Raw genomic sequence first — 25,721 nt, forward strand, 5'->3', positions numbered from 1 at the left:
TTTTTGTAATGAAATCAGCCACTGAATGCTTTTACTGCAAATAACGGCAACAGTGAACTGCGTATATATTTTTCTTTTTGTAATGAAATAGGCCACTTAACGCTTTTACCACATATACTGTAACTGCAGAAGTAAACTGCGTATATAAAAAAAATTCCACAGATATAAGCCACAAAAGGCTTTTTAACATAGCACTTGCACCCCAAGAACAAATTGCTGGAATAACAGAGCTGTATAATGGCTATTTGGATCCCCAAACTATCTTTCCCTGCACTTGTAAAGCGATTTTCTGGCACTGTCCCTAGCGCCTTCTGACGTCTTTCCCTGCACTAAGATGCTGTGAGATAATTCCTCCCTATCCTTTTCCTGCACTTATAAATAGCTTTTTCATTTTTTTTTTTTCACAATTTGCTTTTTCCAACTGCTGTCCCTAGCTCCTTCTCACGTCTGTCCCTGCACTCAGAACGCTGGAAAATGGCAGAATCTAAAATGGCTGATGTACTTGCTGCTGATTGGCTGCATGCATGCATGTCAATCTTGGTGATCCCGCCTTCCCAGAGTTCCTTGCCCCATGTCCTCAGTCCACACACGTGTGGCCGCCATTTTAGGAAAAATTGCGATTCGTTACCACGAAGCGCAAGGAAATTTGCATTAGTTGCAAATTGAATTTTTCCTGAAATTCGGATCGAATTCCACTTTGTCAGCTTAGATTCGCTCATCTCTAACCACCATCTCTAAACTTTTATGTGTCCAAGAATATGATAAGAATATGGAAGGGGTTGACCATACTACTGCCATGAGAGATACCAGGATGGCATAAAAAACTCTCTATGAAAATAATTCAAATGGCACTTTATTTAAAAAACAAATTACAACCAAACAGAAGAGAAATCAAATCAATATAAGATGTGACTACCCGTTGCCTTCAGCACTAATTATTCTAGATACACTAACACGCATTTTTATTTTTTATTTTAGGAACTCAATCTGACTCCTTAAGGGGATAACGTTTTAAAAAGACGTGATTTGTGTTTAAAACATTTCCCACATTGTGGCCATGAAAATATTTTTTTTGTAAGTTCTTTGATGGACAACTAGAGCTGACTATTAGGAAAAACACTTTCCACATACCGCACATCAGAATGGCTGCTCCTTTCTGTTAATTATTTAATGGTCAACAAGAGTTGATTTCTGAGCAAAGCTACATGGTGACACTGGTTGTGGGCAGGATCGCCAGGATTTGCAGAGAAGTGATGATCCAATAGAAATCAATAGGAATACAGCGTGAATCACATGTTTGCTGTTACCCCAGCATGCGAGTTGCAAAAAAAAACACTGGAAAAATGTTTCCAGGTTGCAGCAAACATGTTAGTCGCACTACTCTGCAATGCCCATACGATTCTGGACGCCAAGTTTCACAATGTAGCCCTACCCTAAAACATTTTTTTAGAATCTCGACATGAAAATGGCTTCCCCTGTGTGAATTCTCTGATGTCTGATTTCTGTTTCAAGCATTTCTCCCATTCTGAACATCAAATTTACTTTTACTCTATGTGAATTGTCTGATGTATAACAAGATTTGACTTACGGATAAAACATTTTCCACATTCTGAACATGAATATGACTTTTCTCCTGTGTGGATTTTTACATGTTCAACAAGATTTGATTTACGGTTAAAACACTTCCCACATTCTGAACACGAAAATGGCTTCACCCCTGTGTGAATTTTCTCATGTATAACAAGATATGATTTACTTTTAAAACATTTCCTACATTCTGAACAGGAAAACGGCTTCTCCGCTGTGTGAATTCTCTTAATTTTAATAAGATCTGATTTCTGGTTAGGACATTTTCCAAAATCTGAGCAGGAAAACGACTTCTCCCCTGTGTGAATTCTCTGATGCGCAACAAGATGTGATTTACGGATAAAACGTTTTTCACATTCTAAACATGAATAGGGCTTCTCTCCTGTGTGAATTCTCTCATGTAAAACAAGTTCTGATTTATTTTTAAAACTTTTTTTACATTCTGAGCAGGAAAATGGCTTCTGCCCTGTGTGAATTTTCTCATGTCTAACTAGTTGTGATTTATCTGTAAAACATTTCCCACATTCTGAACAGCAAAATGGCTTTTCCCCTGTGTGACGTCTCTGATGTGCTACAAGATTTGATTTATGGTTAAAACCTTTTCCACATTCTGAACAAGAAAATGGTTTCTCTCCTGTGTGAATTCTCTCATGTATAATAAGATCTGATTTATAGTTAAAACATTTTCCACATTCTGCGCATGACAATGGCTTCTCACCTGTGTGAACTGTTTCATGTTGTAAAAGATGTGATTTCCGATTAAAACATTTCCCACATTGTGAACAGGAAAATGGCTTCTCCCCTGTGTGAATTCTCTCATGTTTCAAAAGATCTGATTTCTGGTTAAAACGTTTTTCACATTCTGAGCAGAAATATGGCTTCTCCCCTGTGTGAATTCTCTTATGTATAACAAGATGTGATTTACGGTTAAAATGCTTTTCACATTCTGAACATGAATATGGCTTCTCTCCTGTGTGAATTATCTCATGTTTAACAAGACATGATTTATAGTTAAAACATCTTCCACATTCTGAACAGGAAAACGGCTTCTCTCCTTTGTGACTTCTTTGACGTTGAACTCTCCTTCTGTTATTTTGCTTAACAGTCTGTGATGAATCAGAAGATTGGAACTGATCCCAAAGATCAGATGATGGATTTTTGCTGTTAAAGGTCAACGTAACCTGCTTGAAACCATGATCCTCTGCTTTAAAGTCTGAAGATATCAGATGTCCCTCTGAGCTCCTGGTACAGTCATCTGCCAGGAATAAAACTGATTTTTATTTTTCAATAATAAAAATTTAACTAGATATATATATATATATATTGATATAACATTTCTTTAAAAAAGAAAAGCATGGACCAAAATCTAATCATCGACTGACAGTGGTAGGAAAACAGATCACAACCTAACAGCAAACCAGTAGATCAAGATGTTAGGTCACCAGGCTGTTCTCTTGTATCTTCCACTCTTGTCTTGAAGTATCGTCATAGGGTCACGTTTCAATGTGTCTACCACTACTGTTTTCTAGTGAAATGCTCAGTAGAGAATCATGAAGAGACCTGTGAGTCAGTACCATTACATGATTACATGCATTTCAGCACAGAGCAGGGCAGAGGAGACAATCAGCACAATGGATTATCAGTTTTAGGGTCCATTCACACGTCCGTTTTTTCTTTCCTGATCTGTTCTGTTTCTTGCGGAACAGATCAGGACCAGATCTGGACCCATTCTTTTTCAATGGGTCCTGGAAAAAATCAGACAGCACAATGTGTGCTGTCCGTTTCCGTTGTTCCGTTCCGCATGTCCGTTTAAATATAAAACATGTCCTATTCTTGTCCGCAAAATTCGGATCCTGGTACAATACAAAGTCAATAGATCCGCAAAAAACGGAAGACATTCGGATGTCATTCCGTATGTCATCCGTTTTATGCGGAATCCGTTCCTGGAAACACATAACAAATGTATTTTTTTTCAAAGAAATCCAAACAACTTTATTTGATTATTGAACTTTATACATGTTTCTGTTTTTTGCGGATCCACAAAAAACGGATGACATACGGAAACATTTTCAGGAACAACGGATCCGCAAAAAACGGACCGAAAATCGGGATATAGGAAAATACTGACGTGTGAATGTAGCCTTATATTTACATTTTCATTTATTTCTTTAAGATAAGTACTTTATACTGCGTCTACTGGCAGCTTTAAGTGAAAAAAAAAAAAAAACATCTATAGTGGTGTAAAGCTCGCAGTCCCTGGACTCGAGCAGTGGAAATCTGTTCTGTGAAGTGATGAATCAGGCTAAGGCTTCTCTATCTGGTGGTCTAATGGACGAGTCTGGGTTTTTGAATGCCAGGAGAATGTTATCTGCCTGACTGCATTGTGCCAGCTGTAAAGTATAATGGAGGAGGGATAATGCTATAGGACTATATTTAATGGTCGGCCTCGGCCCCTTAGTTCCAGTGAGGGGAAAACGTAATGCTTCGCATACCAAGATATTTTAGACAATTCAAACTAACATCTCACTAAAAAATTGGTGAAGGTGTGATCAGACAATCCGAGCTAGTGGATTAACAAAAATAGTGGCAATTTTAGTTCAAGTTCACACTGCTCAATATGACTGTTCTAAAGTTCAATGAATAAGCAAATATGACTGTATCCAAGTGTGGTTCTTTGATTTCTATTCTAGATGTTTTATATTCGTCCTTCCTCCACACTTCTGCTGACTGTTGCTTCTTGTAGTTCCGCAAGGTTGTAGTAGACCACACTCTGAGAGCTCTCACTTCCCATGTGCCATCTCCCCTCCGGCTCTATAATCATACAGAAGCTATCACATAGTTCCTAACTGTCCAGTATCAGACGGGACAGTCCCGGATTTTCGTGGCTGTCCCAGGGTCCCGGTCGGGGGGGGGGTATGTCTCGCTTTCTGGCAGCTGTCTCTGCTTCCATATGAAGCAGAGACAGTTGCCTGTGATGATAAAGCAGAGTTTATGACCTGCACCGAGGTCATAAAATCATACAAATCTTTCCATTATACCTTATCTCTGTGGAGGCTCCATTTCTGGTTTTGTCTCAAAATCACTTTTGAAAATCACTGACCAAATCACTGAAGTGTGAACTAGGCCTAAGAGGGCAGACCAGCATTTGAAGCAGAAACTGACTAGCAATTAAAAGCAGCCATTCAACTGCACACAGAACAAAGTTGTTTAGCTGTTAACCAGTGCTGCATTACAGGTAAAAATCTGCAAAAAAAAGTTAAATTTTTTAATTTCAACTCCATTTTCCTTTCATTCTTATGGAACACCTAAAGTGTTAACGAAGTTTGTAAAATACATTTTGAATAATTTCAGGGAAGTAGGTTCTAAAATGAAGTCTTTACAAAATTTTCAAAATTGCTTCCAAAATTCAAAGCCTTCTCACATCCTAAAAAATTTAATTTACAGAATGGTGTCAACATAAAGTAGACATATGGGGAATGTTAAGTTATAAATATTTATGAGGTATGACTATCCATCTTAGTAGAGAAATTAAAATTTAGAAAATTGTGCATTTTTCCAAAATTTTCTGTAAATTTGGGATTTTTCTTTTTACAAATAAAGGTAAAACATATTGACTCAAATTTACCACTGTCATGAAGTACAATACAGGTGAAACTCGAAAAATTAGAATATCGTACAAAAGTAAATTTATTTCAATAATGCAACTTAAAAGGAGTTGCATTAATGCAACTAAAAATTTTAATATTATGAAAAGGTTCAATATTCTAGGCTCAAGGTGTCACACTCTAGTCAGCTAATTAATCTGTACCCCCTGATCAAAGGGTACTGGAGATCATGACTTTGGGGTTTTCATAAGATGTAAGCCATAATCATCCAAATGATAACAAATAAAGGCTTGAAATATCTCGCTTTGCATGTAATGAGTCTCTCATATATTAATTTCCCCTTTTAAGTTGCTTTACTGAAATAAATTAACTTTGCACCATATTCTAATTTTTCGAGTTTCACCTGTATATCAGGAGAAAACAGTCTCAGAATAGCTTGGATAAGTAAAGATATTCCAGTTATTACTACTGAAAGTGACACGTTAAGATGTGGCTTGGTCCTTATGGCGAAAACAGGCTTGGTCTTGAAGGGATTAGGGCTCATGCACATGGCGTATTTTCTTTCCATGTCCGTTCCGTATTTTTTGGGGGAATCATTTCAAAGGGTCCACAAAAAAAACTAGTTACTCCATGTGCATTCCGTTTCTATGTCCTTTCCACAAAGAAATAGAACATGTCCTATTATTGTCCGCATTATGGACAAGGATAGGACTGTTCTATTAGGGGCCAACTGTTCCGTTCTGCGAAATACGTAATGCACACGGACATCATCCATATTTTTTGTGGATCTGTGTTTTGCGAACTGCAAAATACATATGGTCGTGTGCATGAGCTCTTAATGGAACGATTATGCCAATGGCTGGACTCCCAACTACGTCCCCTGGTTTTTAGATCTCACAAGATGGCCTAAGAATTATGGATAAAATAACGTGGGAGCGGAGTTATACTTGTGATGTAGTTGCCCTGTACCACATAACAGGGCAATAGACGCGCTGGCAGAACAACTATATAAATATACTGCACACACCAATAAACACAGGGCAGGGGTGGATTGACCATAGATTCTACAGGGAAATTTTCTGGTGGGCCGATGCCTACTGAGCCCTCCTCATAGCCGCCGGCCAGGTACAAAACAATCTGATGCTCTAAGCATTAATTAATGCTAGGAGCATCAGGTACTCGGCCAATGGCCACAGGAGTCCTCCTGAACTCAACTATCCCTGTCCTCAGGATGGTGATAAAGTAGAATTCCATGAGTATCTTGTGCTGCACTCTGGTGTTTCCTTCTGCTGGGGCCATGCCTACTTCTGTTGTTCCTGCCTACTTGTGTTGCCCCCTTTCAATTTGGACTTGCCTACAACATGGGGCCATTTTTAGGTTTATTTCCAGGGCCACTTAAAGTTCCCAGTCTGCCCATGAAACAAGGAATTTATACTTATGGTCACATCTTGTTTGTTGAGCCAGAATTATTTTTGTTCTCTACTTTTGGTCTCTATTTTTATAAGTTTAGGGATGCCCCATGAGAGCGGCCTTCTCACCTTCTCTGGCAAACATGTATGTTATCTGATGGAAGGAACGTACTATATACAATGTCAGCAATCCTTTCTCACAGGACATTGTGTGGTACGGAAGATATATCAATGACGTCCTCCTCATTTGAAGGGGGCATCCTTGAGTATCCAGCACTTTGTTTCCTATTTCAATAGCAATAATATAAATCTCCATTTTTATTCAACAAACATCCACAAGACATGGATTTTATAGACATACAATTATATTGGCATATAGAAAATAACAAAATACTAACCAACTCGTATAGAAAACCTATTACAGATAGTTCCCTTTTACGAAACATGTCACACAAAAGTGACATGTAGTGAAGCAAGTAAATATGAGCAGGAGTGTGATGGAATCAGAATGAGATTCACCGAAGAGCTGGCCGCTACCATCTTCATTAAATATTCCGCACGAAATTCTGTGCACATCAACGTATGATGTCACCACGGGCCGCGAGAGATTTAGTGCTAGATGTTCAATCAAGATGCCGGCGGCCGGCTCTTCGCGATCAAACAGAGGGGGCAAGTATGATTTTTTTTTTTTCTATTTGACACTGTATTATTACTGCCAGATCCCGCGATCAGCTATGAACGTGGCATCTGAGGGGTTTAATGACCAGGGTGGCGCAATCGCTGCTCCCTGTTGTTGCATCCGCTGCTTACAAAGAAATGCGCTCAAAGTAATTTGTCACAAAGCAAATGTTTTGGTAAAATTCGGTGAAGCAGCCGAATTAAATTTTTCAATACTTCGCTCATCTCTAATAAGAGCACCAAGTTTGTTCCCAAAAAATATTAAGGGTTCATACACCTGAACGTGTGCCACCCGTTCCGTGCATTGCGGTCCCCAATGCACGGGCACTGTCCGTGTGGTTGGAGCAGATGGATTCGGACCCATTCAACTTAAATGAGTCTGTGATCTGTCCACACAACAAAAAAATAAAATAGAACACGGAAGCACTCCTCGAGCTTCCATGGCCTTCCACTCAGTATCTTCCAGATTGCGGACCCATTCAAGTGAATAGGTCCGAATCTGTGATACGGTGCACATACGGCTGGACAACGGCCTCGTGCATCAGCCCTAAAACAGACAAGAATATGTGGCTCTGTACCAAAGGATTATATGCATGCGGGAGTGCCCGCTGCGCATTATTCAAGCATATGATTAAAACTAGTATAATGAAGTCAACAAGCACAGGACAAACACGCTATAAAATCTTTTATCAATTCTGTATCCACACATATTATATACTGTATACAATGCCAACATGGCGCCATGCAATATATAGGAAGCACACATCAGTACATTAGTGGAGGAAGAGAATAGGGGAACACACATGGGAGATTCTAAACCCAGGAAATCGCAATGCTTCCGCAGCCTCCGAACATTTTACACAAACTCATGCTTGGCAGCATAGAAACACTGAAAGTAAAAGGAATGGAGAAAGTGGAAAAACCGGCCAGGAACATGGATTGGGAATATAAGGTCTGCAATAGAGAGGGTTATTGGATCTGAAAACTAATCACCAGATCCCCTGATGGTATAAATCTATGTACACACCTTCTGTAACTCTACTAGCTATGATATGCAATGTTGTTTCATGTATGAAATTTCAGGCTTTTTTTCTGGTTGTTTTTCCCATTGATTTATTTATTTTTATTATTTTACACACCTATATAGCACCGACATATTCCACAGCTTTACAGACATTAGCAACTTTCTGTCCCCAATGGGGCTCACAATCTAAGTTCCCTATCCGGAGAACCCAGAGGAAACCCACACAAACACAGGGAGAACATAAAAACTCCATGGAGATGTTGTCCTTGGTCGCATCGAAACCCAAAAAACTCTCTATGGAAATAATTCAAATAGATCTTTATATACAAAACTAAATACAACCAAACTGAAAAGAAATCAAATCAATATTTGGTGTGGCCACCCGTTGCCTTCAGCACCAATTCTTCTAGGTACACTTTTAAACTTTTTATTTTAGGAACTCGGAAGTGAGGTTATACTAACCATCTTGGAAAGCTACCAAATTTCTAAAATCTGGCTCGGTCCTTAAGGGGTTAACATTTAAAAAGAAGTGATTTGTGGTTAACATATTTCCCACATTTTGGACCTGAAATTATTTTTCCTGTGTAAGTTCTTTGATGTGCTATTAGAGTAAACTTTTAGCTAAAACCCTTTCCACATACCGCACATCAGAATGGCTGCTCCTCTCTATCAATTATTTGATGGTTAATAATAGTTCATTTCTGAGTAAAGGTACGGCTACATGGTGACACTGGTCGTGGGCAGGATCGCAGGGGATTTGCAGAGAAGTCATAATCAAACAGAAATCAATGGCAATACAGCGTGAATTGCATGTTTGCTGTGACTCCGACACGGGAGTTGCCAAAAATCCAACACTGCAAAAAATTTTCCATGCGATCCTAGCTGCTAACAGTTTTACACCGTAAAATATTTTTTTACAATCTGGTCATGAAAATGGCTTCCCCGTGTGAATTCTCTGATGCATAACAAGATTTGACTTACGGATAAAACATTTCCCACATTCTGAACAGGAATATGGCTTCTCTCCTCTGTGAATTTTGACATGTTCAACAAGATTTGATTTACGGTTAAAACATTTCCCACATTCCGAACATGAAAATGGCTTTTCCCCTCTGTGAGTTTTCTCATGCATAACAAGATATGATTTACTTTGAAAATGTTTACCACATTCTGAACAGGAAAATGGCTTCTCCCCTGTGTGACTTCTCTGATGTTCAATAAGACGTGATTTATAGTTAAAACCTTTCCCACATCCTGGGCAGGAAAATATCTTCTCCCCTGTGTGAATTCTCTCATGTATAATAAGATCTGATTTATAGTTAAAATATTTTCCACATTCTGAACACGAAAATGGCTTCGCCCCTGCGTGAACTGTCTCATGTTTTAAAAGATTTGATTTCTGGTTAAAACCTTTTCCACATTCTGAGCAGGAATATGGCTTCTCCCCTGTGTGAATTCTCTCGTGTATAACAAGATGTGATTTACTGTTAAAATGCTTTTCACATTGTGAACATGAATAGGGCTTCTCTCCTGTGTGAATTCTCTCATGTTTAACAAGATTAGATTTATAGTTAAAACATCTTCCACATTCTGAACAGGAAAATGGCTTCTCCCCTGTGTGATTTCTTTGATGTTGAACTCTTCTTGTGTTAATTTGAATTTGCTTAACACTCTGTGACGATTTAGAAGATTGGAACTGATCCAAAGGATCAGATGATGGATCTTTGCTGTTAAAGGCTGAGTGTTCATCTGAGATAATTGCATGTTCTTCATATGTATCTTGCTTGAAACCATGATCCTCTGCTTTAATGTCTGAAGCTACCAGATGTTCGTTTGAGCTCCTGGTACAGTCATCTGCCAAGAATAAAACTGCTTTTTATTTTTAAATAAAAATATAAATATTATATTGATATACATTAACATTTCTATTAAAAAATTCCATACAAAATTACAAAGCATGAAGCAAAAGCCAATCATCAACTGACAGTGGTGGGAAAGCAGATCACAATCTAACAGTAGACCTCAGAGCCAGGACCAGTAGATCGTGATGTTAGGCCACCAGGCTGTTCTCTTGTATTTTCCACGCTAGTCTTGATGCATCTTCATAGGGTCCTGTTTCTATGTGCCTACCACCACTGTTTTACAGTTAAACGATCAGTTGAGAATCATAAAGGGACCTGTGAGTCAGTGCCATTAGGTGGTGTCCATCTCACACACTGATGGCTACATGCATTTTAGCACAGAGCAGGGCAGAGGAGACGATCAGCACGGTCATGTACAAAGAAGTCACAGCTTTGGAACAAGTGCAACAATGGATCATCAGCTTTAGATTTTTTATTTACACGTTCATTTATTTCTTCAGGAGAAGTACTTTATACTGCATCATCTACTGGCAGCTCTAACTGAAAAAATAAAATAAAAATCTATAGTGGTATAAAGCACGCAGCAGTGGAAATGTGGTCTGTGAAGTGATGAATCAGGCTTCTCTATCTGGTGGTCTGATGGACGAGTCTGGGTTTGGTGAATGCCAGGAGAACGTTATCTGCCTGATTGCACTGTGCCAGCTGTAAAGTATAATGGAGGAGGGATAATGCTATAGGACTGTATTCAGTGGTTAGCCTCGGCCCCTTTGTTCTAGTGACGGAAAATCTTAATGCTTCGGCATACCAAGACATTTTGGACAATTCAAACAAAAATTTTATTTAAAAAATTGGTGAAGGTGTATCAAATCAGACAATCGTAGCTAGCGGATCAAAAAAAAAAGTTGCAATTTTAGTCCAAATTCACACTGCTCAATGACTTTTCTATGAATAAGCGAATACGACTGTACCCAAGCATGGTTCTTCGATTTCTGTTATAGATGTTTTATATTCGACCTGCCTCTGATTGTTGCTTCTTGTAGTTCCACAAGGTTGTAGTAGACCGCCCTCTGAGAACTCTCACTTCCCATGTGCAGTCTCCTCCAGCTCTATAATCTTACAGAAGCTATCATGGAGAGTGTAATATGCCAGGACTCAGTAAGAAATCTCCCTTTATTGAAATTACATCAACAGTTAAAATTGGCCGATTATCTCATAAAAGTTCCACAAGCTGCACGCCAAGTACTCGCCCGATTCAGGGTTTTTCCCCCGATTGCTTCTTCTGGATTTTGTAAGTGCAAAAGAGGGAGATTTCTTATTGAGTTCTGGCACAGAAAAGCGGAAGCTGGTTTAATTGCAACTGGAGGAACAACTGTTCATTAATGCTTATGGATGTAGAATGGCCTGTCATAATAGCTTCTGTAAGGTGTAATGTATGGGAGCAAATTGATTCAAAATGAATCAGATTTTGAGATCCACCTTTATCAGGGAGCCTTACCCCCTGGCAGCTGGTTGATGACTTTCAACACTTCTTCATCAGAGGTGGGCGTATTTAGAAGGCTACAGTTATCTTCTGAAAGCATAAGGGGAGACAGATTATTTAGATCAGAGGTGCACAACCTGCGGCCCTCGATACTATTCTGTGCGGCCGCCAACCATCTGGTGACAGACATGGATGTCTATGTCTTGTGGCTGCTCACAGGCATTTTTTATGTATTCTTCCATTAGATGGGAATCCTGGAGGTGTAACTAGACATTCATAGTATATACTGTATGAATCAGTTGGTAATACCCCCTTAACTTTTATTTTTGGCCCTTTGGATTCCTTCAGTCTCACAATGTTGCCCCCAACCACAAAAAGGTTGTGCACCCCTGATTTAGATAGACATCAGGACAGTTTTTCTTCTGTCTGGCTTCACTATACGAAGACTTATAAAAGTCTCCCAATACCACCACTATTTGGTTAGACTATACAAAGCTAAGATTAGGAATGTGTAGGGCCTAAAAGTTAACTCTTGTCAGTCTAGCCAGAAGCCTACCAGATTTCTTCCCATAGCGGGATGATGAGACTTTTGGGCGTTCATGCCACAGTTCATGTTCTCGTTTGGCTTGTTGCCATTGTGTTTTATGGTGAGTGTTTGGAGTCTGCAAGAAGTTTATATAAGCTCTGCGCAAGCGACGACTACACTGAACAAACAATCCTCCACCTTCTTTCTCATTCATCGGACACAGGATATTATCTCCCTCCTCAGTACAGCTTTCCTCGCATCCCAAAACAAGGAGTGTTTAGATTGGGAGGATATGTTGTCCCTGGCATAGTCCACAAACCATTGGCGTTATTAAAAACACTGGAAAGCACCATAGGTAGTCCTGGTTCTCGGGAGAGCAATCATGTCAGGTTAATGATATAGGGGAATGACCAGAGATGATCATATCTAGAATATCTACTTTAATCACTTTCCCCCGCAGATGATCCGATACAAAAAGGTAATCTATGCGAGACCACGAGCCATGGGATGGTTAGAAGTAGGAATATTCCCTACCTTCCGGGAAAGACAGTCGCCATGTATCCAGTAGCCCTACATCTCAAAAGAAGGGTGCCAAAACAGAATTACTCGACCTTTGAATCTGTTGGACACCCAAGCCAGTTGAGTGGTCCTCTTATACTTTAACCACCATGTTCCCTCTGACTATGTTCTGTCCTGACCTGTCCCCCCCCCCCCCCACACCAGAGACATTAATTCAGATACAAACTGCTTGTTCTCTCCATTGGGCCCATAAACATTATAGATGCTCAACTCCCCATCCAGGGACAAGATATTTAGAATGTGCCACCAGCCCTGCTTGCCCGTGATCTAAAATTCAACAAACCAGGAGAGATTTTTATTAGAATGAGTACCCATGCTTTCCTATCCAACGCTGGGGAACCCAACACCTGTCCCACCCACATCTTTTCCATATGGAAAAAATCTGAAGCATCTAGATGCCTCTCCTGCAACAAGACTAGATCAGGCCATAGACGGTTAAGATGCTTAGGACCATATTGCACTTATGCAGATCCTCATAGTACTGAGAATCCGGTGTATTAACTATCCGGAATAAGACTCCAGTCGGGCGTCCAGCCCCCCTTCCCCATAACTTCAGTATAAACATAATCCCTGATAACACACAAGTAGAACAAAAAAAAAAAAAACAGTAAAAGAGTAGGAATCAGTAGATAACCTTCCCGACCATCTGGTTGAACTCCTAGGGGCTACTCTTTTTTCCTGCATAGTGCAGTAGCCCACCAAAGTATAAGGTGACAGACACTGGGCCAGTGCCTGTGTGAACCTGGTGAAAAGAGTGTGGTCCAGAAAATGAAAACAGAAGAACAAAAGATGAGGGAAAAACTCCTCCAACAAGGGAGGATCAGACAGCATGATATTTTCTTGCTTAGATTAGACAGCAAGGCCCATTAGCAGTTAGTCCAGGCTCTCTTAGGGCATAACATGCCCTCCCAATTTGTTAAGACATGGAGTATAAGCTAACAACTCCAGGCACATCAGTGAAGAAGTCACATGGAAAAGAAATAAAGATGTATAAGTCTCCCTGACTCTTTGATCTCGCATGCTGTTGTCGACCCCTCTCAGGTTTCTCTGTTCCTTGGGTCGAGGACAGTGGGGATGACCATCCACCTCAGGAGTAAGGGACCAATCTGGTATTTTGTCAGGAGAGGTCTTTGCCATCTGGTTCGGTCTCGATGTGGTCACTGGAGCTTGTAGATCCACTGCCATCTCGGTGTTGAGTATGTCACAGTAGAGCCATTCGGCTGGCATACCTTTAGAACAGCTGGATAGAGAAGCACAAAGCGGGTATTCTTTTTATATAGCTGGGAGCATATTGGAGAGAAGGCCTTTCACCAGCAGGTGTCCTTCGCTGAGAAGTCCCCAAGAATGAGGACTCTGGCCCCTTTAATAAGTAGAGCTTATTTGAAGCTCTTGAAGGCCATAATGATGGCAGTCTTGTCGCGTAATCCGAATAACGTACCACAGTCTGCCGTGGCCTAGTTTGTTCAGTATCAGTGCCACCTCTAGGTCGCAGATCGGGGTCCACTCTAAGAGCCCAATCCAGCTTACAAGTGTGAGCTATCCCCAGGGCTTGTGGCAGGATGCTTTCACATATAGCCACCAGATTCACCGAAGCAATAGTTTCAGGAAAACCCACAATTCTTAAGTTGATCTAACGGGACTGGTTTTCCATGGTGCCCTGCAGCTCTTGCACCCTCTTGCATCCAAACACGAGACATGTTGATGTAATGGGGGACGAGAGGGATTCCTAGCTCCACCGCCAATCTTTTATAATCCAGTCTCTGTTGGGTTAGAGAAGGCTCTGGGTCTTAGGAATCGGGGATGGAAGGTGACTGAGGATTCATCCTCACCACACGGTCTGAGCGTCTGCGCCATGTTGGAGGCAATTTCATATTCTTGGACTTGAATTTCTTGCCCATGGCGACAACAAACTGGTCCATACACACTAAGGTGTTCCAGTAAGTAGCTACAGCAGGTATAACGATGAGTCGCCAGGCAATATGAGGAGGTTGTTAGTTCAGGGGCTGGTAGCTTGCTATTCGTGCTTCAGCATAAGAACCAGAAGTCCTTCACAAAGTGTTTTGGCAGTGTCTGCCAGAAAACAATTGCAAGTCGGTAATCTTGTACTACAAACACTATATAGACACTATATGGGGATATAAGTGGGTACATTTTAGTTTTTGGGGTTTTCTTATATCAGGGAAGCATAGCTAGAGAGAGAGAGAGTGATGGGCTGGTCCTGCTCCAGTTGTTTCATACAGGTTCTACATGACAAAATCCTGTAGGAAACCAGGGAAACTCATTTTTCTGTATGAGTATTTAGCCATTTATTATTATTTTTTTATGTTTCTACAGTTCATAGGCTTATTTTCAGCAACCTGATAAAATACATTCTGCTGCAAACACTGAGGAATTGCCACTTTAACCCCTTCAGCCCTAGATGGTTTTTAGTTTTTGCTTTTCACTGCCTGCCTTTCTGGGGTGATAACTTTCTTATTTTTCCGTTTACATAGCCGTATGAGAGTTTGCATTTTGCTGGACAAGTTGCACTTTCTAATTCCACGATTTCCTATTGCATAGGATGTATTGGGGAGCTGGAAAAAATCCAAATGGGGTGAAATTGGAAAAAAATGCCATTCTGCAACAGTTTTATGGGTTTTGTTTTTATGGCGTTCTATATATGGTAAAACTAACCTGGTATTTTCATTCTCCAGGTCAGTGCAATTGTGGAGATACCACATGTGTAGTTTCTTTTGCATTTTAATACGGAAATGCTTATTTTTTTGTAGTTATGTGTACGGAGCTGTGTGAGGGCATATTTTTTGTGGGCGATACTTTTCATTGATACTATGGGGTGTGTTACTCTTTTTGATCACCTTTTATTTAATTTTTTTTTGTGGGAGGTTAAGTAACCCAAAAAAAAAAAAACGTTTACCGTATGCAAAAACTATTCTTATATTTTAATAGTATGGGTGTTTTTGCAATCGGCTATACCCACGATGGGGAAAAGAAGAGCCGTGTTTAGAGTACCTACCAGGACCGTACATGTACAGCGCTGGCCGGGAAGGGGTTAAACTAAAAACCAATTTCTATTTACCATTTGTAATTGGACATTTCGGTGCATTATACACCGTGTTACAGAACGCATTGTATATTACTGAAAGATATAGTTCAGTGTTATAGCAGATGCAGCAGGCTGTTGATCCATGGGGTCAGAGACACTGTTGCAAAGCACCGAGAGATCAGGCAATATCTGTAATCAGAAACAGGCCAAGGTCAGAGCAGGTAGCATTTGTGCGTATCCATGAATCTGTTCCAAGATCAGGGCAGGTAGGAATGGTTCAATATGGTAGTCAGGCTATAGTCAGGGCAAGCCGCAGAAAATTGGCGTATTTCAGGAGTCTATGGCGGTGCAACAGTTAGTTGCACCAATATCTGCAACTACACCCCGCTCATGCCGGGTCTAAAATTGTAGGCGTGGCAGGGGAAGAGTACGGGCCGGCATGTCTCACTTATCATTTTCTACGCCTGTTTTAGGCGTAGAAAATGGTCTAAATGAAAGACTGCTTGGAAGCCGTCTGACATTTAGAACTGGCGCTGAATGCGCCAAAGTTATGGAGAGGTCGGCACCACTTCATAACTTCAGCTGAACCACCGCCAGCTTAGGGCTTTATTGAGACTAGAGTCTAAAACATCATTCTTAATAAATGCCCCATACTTCCTGAACAACCAGGTTCAGTCCTTCATACCTGGTGCATACAGTGTTCATACCAGTTGCAGGAATTGCCCAGTTTGCTCTCTCACTTTCTTGTCCAGCCTCTATGTCAACTCAGAGAGGGTTTTCAGCAAGACAGGTGGCATTATCCTCTGGCAGTGTCCAAAACATCACTTTTGTCATGGATCCGTGAGGATTATAAACGCACCACTGGCCTAGGCCGATAAATAGACCTGCCATTGCTGATGATGACTACTTATTGCCGTTATGACCATGTCACTGTCTGCTTACCATTATGTTCCCCTATGCTGATCTTCCTACTACTACTTCGATTACCCTACTGCCACTATCCCCCCTATTACTACTGCGACACAGCAGTACACACATCTACTTCCTTGTTTGTTCCATGCTGTGCTGCTACTGCTACTATTGCTGCCAAATACCACTGTTACCCCTACACAGCCACACCTTACCTTTTATTATAGCCACACTGTAATGCTGCTACTCTCAGTTAAAAGGGAGAATTTTTCCAGGCTTGTTCAGAACAAGCCACTCTTTCTTCTGCACACCAACACTGGTGTGTATAAATACGGCCAGACATTCTGCTCTGTTAACGCATCATTTTTGAACTCCTGTACCGAACAAGCCACCATTTCTCATGACATTAGCGCATGTGTGTAAAGGCTGAGGCAGGGATTTGCCCTGTTAAAGGCATAATTTTTGAATGCTTGGTTCCAACAAGCCACTTTTTTTAGCGATAGCACCATGTGTGTTTTGTTCTATTATTAAAATGCACAACAAACGCCTTGGTGATGAGTTTTTAAAAATGCTGTTTGGTAACGCAGTCAAACGTGTTCACTCATAGCTATATATGTCAGGGTCACTGACATTATTTGCTCGAATTGTGTTCAAGAGCTTAAAAGAGGGGAAGGGGAGAGAAAAAGCAAACATTTATAAGAAAAAAAAAAAAAGACGACAAGATAAAAAAATAAAAATAAATCCTGAGACCTCAGAGTGTCGTATACCAATTTTCAACCAAATTACAAACAATTTGATTTGTTTAGTATTAATCCAGCCCAAAATAATAAAAAACATTTTTTTCAAGAAGTTCACTCATTTGTATATAGAAGTTACAATACTATTCTTACTTTTCCTGTTGCTTTTTCTATATTTACTGTGTTAATACGTTTGAAGTCCCTTTGACATAGTTCCTGCGTGGTCTTCCCAACATATTTCTCGTAGCTACACATGGCCACACAAATAATTCCTTTTGTGCTGAAGTTAATAATCCACCTGATCACACAAGTCTTTTTGTCTATTGCATTTGTAATTTTTTATTTATTTTTTACCCTTGAGATAAAATCACAAGCCTTGCATCTCCTACATTTGTAAAAGCCAATTGGTTGTTCCAGCCTCCTCTACTAATCGTTCCAGATACAGGTTAATTCTAGAACGTGTGTAGCAATAAGTCTTTGAGGATAAGTCCTTTACTATATGTACAATACTGTGCAAATTTATTGGAACACACAGGGTAATAAAAGGTAGAGAGTAATGGTACCAAACGGATAGTTTTAGTATGTGATGTGTCCTCCTTTATTAGTTGCCTCATCTCTTTCACCTCTTGATCCTGAAACCACAATTTCATTACAACTAGTTTATTAATATTAATAACTCACTGTTTATCTATCAAGTTCATCCATCGAGTTCCACCCCACTTCTATAACACAAGCTGGTGGCAAAAAGCATGAGGGAGAAAGAAGAGTGCTCATATGGTCCTAAGAGGAAGTGTGGCAGGAAGGGCTTGCCCTGATTGACTCACAAATCATCAGACACCCTGGTTGAGCTAATCCAGTGTTTCCCAACCAGTGTGCCTCCAGCTGTTGCAAAACTACAACTCCCAGCATGCCTGGATAGCCTTTGGCTGTGCGGGCATGCTGGGAGTTGTAGTTTTGCAACATCTGGAGGCACACTGGTTGGGAAACACTGAGCTAATCAGTGCTGCAGCAGGCAGGGAGGGGCCCTTGCAGAACAACTAGAACATCATTATGTGTTGTGAATGAGGGTGGATGGTTGTAGAAATGCAAGTGTGCAACATGTGTTTTACTGAACTAAATTAACGTTTTGATGATATTCTAGTTTATTGAGCTGTATCTGTATAATACAGAGATTAGCGTTTTAAATCTAAATGAAATATATACTGTGATATACTAGTCCCAAATCTGTGTCAGGGCATTTCCAGACAGTTCAAGTGTTTTGTTTGTTTTTGCAAAAAATAGCAATACAAGAGTTCAACACGTGTTTTACAATTTCACAATACAGAGCGTAGTATTTAAAAGTAAATCTCAGTGAAAACACTGTAAATAGTAGGATTAACTATTTACCAGGGCATCTCCACACAGTTCAAGCTTTTTTATATTTTTTCTGTGGGTGGGGATAGCAATACAAGTGTACAACACGTGTTTTAAAATCAAGAGGGTAGCATTTTAAATCTCAGTGAAAACACTGTAAATAGAAGTCTAAATTCAAGTTCAGGGGATTTTCTGAGGAAAAGAGCAATGCTAGGTTGCATTGTGTGTTTTACAATCTAGAGGGTAGCTTTTAAATCTGCATGACAGCACGTGAAATACTAGTGTCTGACACATAAAATCTATGTCAGGGCATCTCCAGACAATTCAAGTGTTGCTGTGTGTGTGGGAGGAAATAATCTCATAGTAGGTTAACAACTTGTCGGAAGTAGGTTAACAACAGGCGATTGTCGGAAAGAAAGCGCCTTCTCGTCAGTGAAACAGACTGCTGCATTTACATGCAGCGATCTCCTGCACAGTATGGGGAGGAGCGATCGCTAATGCTATCACTCGTCTTCATAAAAAAATCACTGTTTGCCAGCAGCAGAGGGCTTTTAGACAGCACGATCTGCTGTAGGCAATCGACAAATAACTGCTCGTTCATCAGATAACCGCTAACTGATTCTTGGCCTGTGTAAAAGAACCTTCACACTAGAGAAAGCTTATGTCTGAATGCACATAAGACATTAGGCGCAAATCTGTTAGTGGCTCTGATACAGCATTATTGCCAAAATAAATTGTCAGCAGCAGTGTCTTCAGTGTTTGTGGAAAGGGAAGGACATTTTATTGCGCCTCTCTGTCTATCAGTTCTAGAAAGCAGACTTGCAAACCGTTCCATACTTTGTTTGACTGTGCACATTAGGCCAAACAGTGCCAGGAAAACGAAAGACCTAGGGCAAGGCCTTGTCCACCAAGAGTCAGAATGTGGGTAATAGCGGCACCAGCTATTCTGCCAGCAGTAGTTCCCTGGCTTCGGAAAAAGCACCCTCCTCCTCTCAGTCACAGCAGATTGACTTGGAGGTGACTTCTGAGTCTGAGACCATGCCTTGGACCCAGGGGTCACATCGTTCCTCCTACTCCTTTCTGTCTTCACTGCCCCATCCTGGTAGGCAGGGTTGGCTCAAAGTTCATGTGGGCCCTTGGGCGATAAAGCCTCAGTGGGCCCCCTTGTGGCCTTTTCCACAACACACGAGGCAATAAAACTGCATGCATTATATATGGTGTCAAATACAATAGACAGAACACGCTACAGAGTGGATATATGTGAATCAAGCCTATGCCTGCCTCTCATTATTGATTACCACAGGACTGTACTCGTAGAAAGTATGGCAGAGAACTACAAGGCTCAGCATGTCCAGCCTGTCATTATTTATTTCCAGAGGACTGTACTAGGAGGGAGCATAAGAGCAGAGAACTACAAGGCTCAGCATGTCCAGTCTGTCATTATTGATTACCAGAGGATAGTACTGATGGATAGTATAGCAAAGAACTTCTATGCTATAATAGCCATCAGTACTGCCTTCTGGTAATCAGTAATGACAGCCTGGACATGCTGAGCCTTGTAGTTCTCTGCTATACTATCAATACTGCCCTCTGGTAATCAGTAATGACACAGGCTGGACATGCTGAGCTTTGTAGTTCTTTGCTATACTATCCAACAGTACTGCCCTCTGGTAATCAGTAATTAAAGACTGGACATGCTGAGCCTTGTAGTTCTCTGAGAGAACTACAAGGCTCAGCATGTCCAGCCTCAGCAGCCTGTCATTATTGATTACCAGAGGATAGTACTGAGAAGGAGTATAAGAAGCTCAGAACTAGGCTCAGCAATAGCATGTCAGTGCAACTAAGGCTCAGCAAAGAGAGAACTACAAGTCTGTGTCTGAAACCAGTTAGTTCCCCTCACTTCCTTCCCTCACAGCCCAGCTCTGCCACACACATTGCTAAGCCCCGCCCCCTCATGTGACTGGTCACCTGATCATAATAAAACTCCTGGTTTCTTGGGCTGCTAAGCCCCGCCTCTGCCCCTGCTGTGATCTGTCCTCCTCCTCAGTATGTAATTTGTCTGTGCCATGTAAATTACTGCTGATCCCACTGTACTCACTCACGGACGCTCGGCAGGCATGGAGATCCTGTGCAGTGACATCATGCGTAGGCAGCGCAGCCGCAGTCTCAAGTGCGGATGATGTTTAAAGGGACCGCCGCAATTTTGAAGTGAGGAAACGAGTGGGCCCCGCCACTTGCCCGGGTATGCAGGGTGCTGACGCCGGCCCTGCTAGTGGGACACCATTTTTACCCTAAGAAGAGTCAACAATACTCCCCTACGGCAGATAGTCAAAAGAGTCTCCCTATTAATGACTTGTGGGAGAGCAGTCATCATTTGGACAGCTCTGAGGAGGAGGTTCAGGTGGATGCAGGGAATCCTATGCATAGATCTGCTGGTGGTGGTAATAGTGGTACCAGTAGCCACAATATTGGACTACAGCGCCAGAGGAGACTTATAGGCCATTCATGCTCCTCTGGAATTCTGAGAAGAAAGAGATGCAAATGAGCTCTTAACAAGCTCTGCCTCGGATGCCACCAATCCTATCCACCTCATATGCAGACAGCTATTTCGGGGTGATTGCCCCTCTTCATCAATGCCTATTTAAAGGGTGGAACACTGATTTATAGGATCACTGCTTTACATCTGGTGGCATCAGAGGCAGAGCTTGGTAAGGGCTCATTGGCATCCTTTTCTTTCTATATGGTGTCAAGTCACACCATGACTATTCTCACTGATGTGCTCCTTGAAGTGTCAACAAGGGGACAATTAGACAATCGCCATCAGATATTTTGGGGTCTCATGAGATTGGCCAGAGTCCTGAGGGAGAGTGGAGTATAGCTTTGAAGCCTTTAGCAGGAGGGGCTGAGTAGAACAGCACAACCAGCTGGCACTGACCACTGGGGATTTCTTTCCTGTGATTACACCAGGACATTGTAATATCTTTACTGATAGACAGGCAGCTGCTAATGAACAGTGGTGGCTCTTTTTAAGTCAAGTGTTTAGCCTGCCCCGGTGGTGGCTCTGTCATAAGGCTCTTCCCGAGTACTTCCCTTAAGTACTGCTGGAAGAAGGTTCATAGAAGTTACAAGTTTCTAATCAATACTGTGAGACCCCAGCTGTGAAACATTTGTTTACTAGTAAAGGGAACCTGCCAGCAGGAAGCCCCCCCACCCCCACCACCAAACTGCAACCAGTACCTGATGGTAAAATGAGTCCTTCTGAACCATCCTGTGGAAGAAGAGGACTAGGACATCTCTCCGGTGTTCTTCTCTCTTCCTTAACTGTAGGAAACACATCCAGTGACTGAATTAATTCCTTACATACAGATAATGAAAGGACATGTGTATTTAGTCATGTCTATTACCTGGTGATGTGAGGGGTCGGTGATCCTCCATCATGATATCATTATCTCCATCTACCTGATCATCCTGTGGGACATTGTGATGTTCTTCTAAACCATCTGGTGGAAAAAGAGGACTGGGACATCTCTCCGGGGTTCTTCTCTCTTCCTTAACTGTAGGAAACACATCCAGTGACTGAATTCATCCCTTACATACAGATAATGAGAGGACAAGTGTATTTAGTCATGTCTATTACCTAGTGATGTGAGGGGCCGGTGATCCTCCATCATGACGTCCTTGTACAGATCCTTGTGTCCTTCTAAATACTCCCACTCCTCGATGGAGAAATAGACGGTGACATCCTGACACCTTATAGGAACCTGACAACACAATGATACAGTCATCACCCAGATCTCTTCATAGCGTTACTGTATAATGTCCCAGCATTCCCAGCAGTGTCACCTCTCCAGTCAGCAGCTCAATCATCTTGTTGGTGAGTTCCAGGATCTTCTCTCTATTGATTTCCTCATGTATCAGGGGGTGAGGTGGAGGCCCTGTGATTGGGCTCAGGGTTCTTCCCCATCCTTCAGACACAGGGTCCTGACAGCTCCCACCAGAGGTCTTCTTCACTACTGTGTAGTCCTGGTTATGGAGAGACACAGTAATAAATATCACTCCATACATCTCCAGAGACCCTCACCTCTCCCGTCATGTCCATCTGTTAGTAACATAGATAAGATGATGTAATGTGACATCATCAGAATCTCTCACCTCTCCAGTAAGCCGGAAGAGGATCTCTAGGGTGAGATTTATTATACTCTCTGCCATCTTGTCCCTGTACCTATCCATCCTTGACGGGTCAATCAGGAGAAGGATCTTATATAGAAGATATCCACTGAGCGGATCCTATATTGTAGGAACCTGAATAGAAAGAAGATGAGACGATGTAAAATCCTACAAAATCCCATGTAAAATACAATTACTGGAGATAATAAGAGGAGACATCTGAGGAGATAATAAAGTGTAGATGCTGAATACCCAGTGAAGGCAGATCCTTCAGGTTTCAGGACAAAACATGCCCCCCCGCCCCTTCACAGATGCTGATCACATCTGAGGCTACCACTTAGGCATTTCAGGGGTAATCAGGGTACAAAATACTCACCTTATCCATTTGATTGCGTAGGGGCCATCGCGGCCATCTTGATTGAAGACAATGCCCGAAAACTCGCGTGGTGACATCATACGTCACCGCGAGCAAGATTTTGGAAGGTATTTTCAATCAAGATGGCCAGAAACTGCCTTTTTGTGCGCAAATGGATGAGGTATTTATTTTTATGGTTTGTTTTTACCACCATTTCAGGAAAAAGTGATTTGTTACCACGAAGCGTGAGTAAATTATGCTTTGGAGCAAATGGAGTCCACCAAGAACATGATGACCTTATTCCATGGATCAGTACGATTACAGCGACTCCAAGCTTATATTTTATGTTTCACTACATTAAAAAACTAAAACTTTGTAAATAATCTTTTGTTTTCTCTGCATCGGCATATCTGTGTTCATCGCACACGAAAAATGTTTTTATATTTTATTAGTTATTAGACACAGCCATACCTGTTAGCTTTATTTTTTTTTATTGTCATTTTAGTCCCCTTAAGGAAATTATACCTGCGATTTTCTGATCACTTGTACCTAGGGTTGCCACCTGACTGGTATATCACCGACCAAGCTGGTATTTTAGTGGCCCTACCGATGCCGGTAATTTATTTCTACCAGCAATATCACTTGCGGGTATTTTTTTTATAAGGACTGTTACTAATAAAGCTTCCATTGTGGAGCGCTCATTAGTGCAGCCTTTAACTCCTGCCCCCTCCCTCACTTGTGTTAAAGAAAAAAAAAAAAAACTCACCTCCTCGATTTGATCGCACTACTGTGAACATTCGCTGCTGACTGGAGGACAGGACCTGTGAAACGTCATCACGCTGAACGCAGGTCCAGTCCTGAGGTTCCAGTCAGCAGCGAGTGTTCACCGTGGCGCCATCAAATGGAGAAGGTGAGTTTTTATTTTTTTGCAGAAGCAGAGAAGGGTTCCCTAATGGGGGCATTACTCTTAATGGGGGGCATTTTTAATTCTGGGGTTCACTAATATGGGCATTACTCTTACTGGGGGCAATAATGGAGGCATTACTCTTACTGGGGCACTAATGAGGGCATTACTCTTACTGGGGCACTCATGAGGGCATTATTAATTCTGAGGGGCACTAATGGAGGCTTTACTATTACTGGGGGCACTATTAATACTGGGAGGCCCTAATGGGGGCATTATTAATTCTGGGCAGCTCTAATGGGGGCATTATTAATACTGGGCAGCTCTAATGGGGGCATTAATATTACTGGGAGCCACAGTATGACAGAGACTTTACGCCCTGTGTTAAGCCACGCCCCCACCCCTTTGCGGTATGGCTTAACCTGGCCGGTATTTTTTGTTGGGAAAGGTGGCAACCCTACTTGTACCACAGACTGCAGTAGAATACTATTGCAGTGTATGGGATTTCACAGGAAGCTGGTCAGGCTGTCCCTGTAGCACGGCTAGGTAGACAGAGCTGAAAGCCTCCACAAGCAATTGGGAACCCGGCAATTTGTGCTCGGAGAACCTCTTTAAATGCCTCCTGGTGTGAATGCCCACCAGGTGGTGACTCTAGATCAGAGGGCTGGTAGTGAAGGGGTTAATGACCCCCCCTGCCCCAGTAATCCTGACAGACAATGGCGGTGATCGTACACATACCTCCACAGTGGTGAACAGAAAAGAGTTCCTCCGGGACATCATAGGAAGACGAGCTTTAAAGAGTAATGGGCGGAGCCTCCCAGGTTACAGAGGAAACATCAGTGCAGGTGAGTGCTGTATGTGGAGGGGAACGAGCTCTACATTACATGTATGAGGGAGGTGGGGGAGACTAGTGGGCTACAGGACCTTTCATGATGTCATGACCATGTGACCATGTGTGGGAAGAGTCAGGATGTAGTGGTGAAGGACCTGTGAAGATGTCATAACCATGTGATCATGTGTAGGAGGAGTCAGGGATCACATGACCAGGTGCTGCTGTGCTGGTTACAGTCGGTGCTGGATGACCTAGGGATGAGTGAATCGACTTTGGATGAAACATTCACATAAAACTTTGTTTCAATAATGCACAGAGCGAGCGCTCCGTACTGTATTAGAATGTATGGGCTCCGATGAGCCGAAGTTATTACTTCACGAAGTCTCACAACAGTTTGCATAATAACTTCAGAAATTGATTTATACTGTAAAAAAACATTTCCCGAACTCAGGTTCGGTTTCAAGTGGTACTTTGGAACTGAACCCAAGTTCAGGAAATGTTTTTTTACAGTATAAATCATCTGAAGTTGATTCGCTCATTCCTAGACCTGAGGTTTATGTGTCTCATTAGGATGAAATTACAGTGTGTATGTAGCGGAGCTGTCTCTGTGTGATGTGTATGTAGCGGAGCTGTCTCTGTGTGATGTGTATGTAGCAGAGCTGTCTCTGTGT

General features: G+C 41.7%; 1 long non-coding RNA gene and 1 pseudogene across 1 annotated transcript; both read right to left on the bottom strand.

Moving 5' to 3' along the window:
• Positions 1–835: 835 nt before the first annotated feature.
• The window catches only part of LOC122941950, a 41,496-nt pseudogene continuing 16,610 nt past the window's right edge, over positions 836–25,721 (bottom strand).
• LOC122941483 lies at positions 22,759–25,125 on the bottom strand. The gene is made up of 3 exons (XR_006390457.1): positions 24,957–25,125; positions 22,945–23,094; positions 22,759–22,815 (listed from the first exon to the last, which is right to left on the bottom strand). It is a non-coding gene; the product is annotated as an uncharacterized LOC122941483 (long non-coding RNA).

The sequence above is a fragment of the Bufo gargarizans genome, chromosome 6 (assembly GCF_014858855.1).
Source record: "Bufo gargarizans isolate SCDJY-AF-19 chromosome 6, ASM1485885v1, whole genome shotgun sequence".
NCBI classification, from domain to species: Eukaryota; Metazoa; Chordata; class Amphibia; order Anura; family Bufonidae; genus Bufo; species Bufo gargarizans.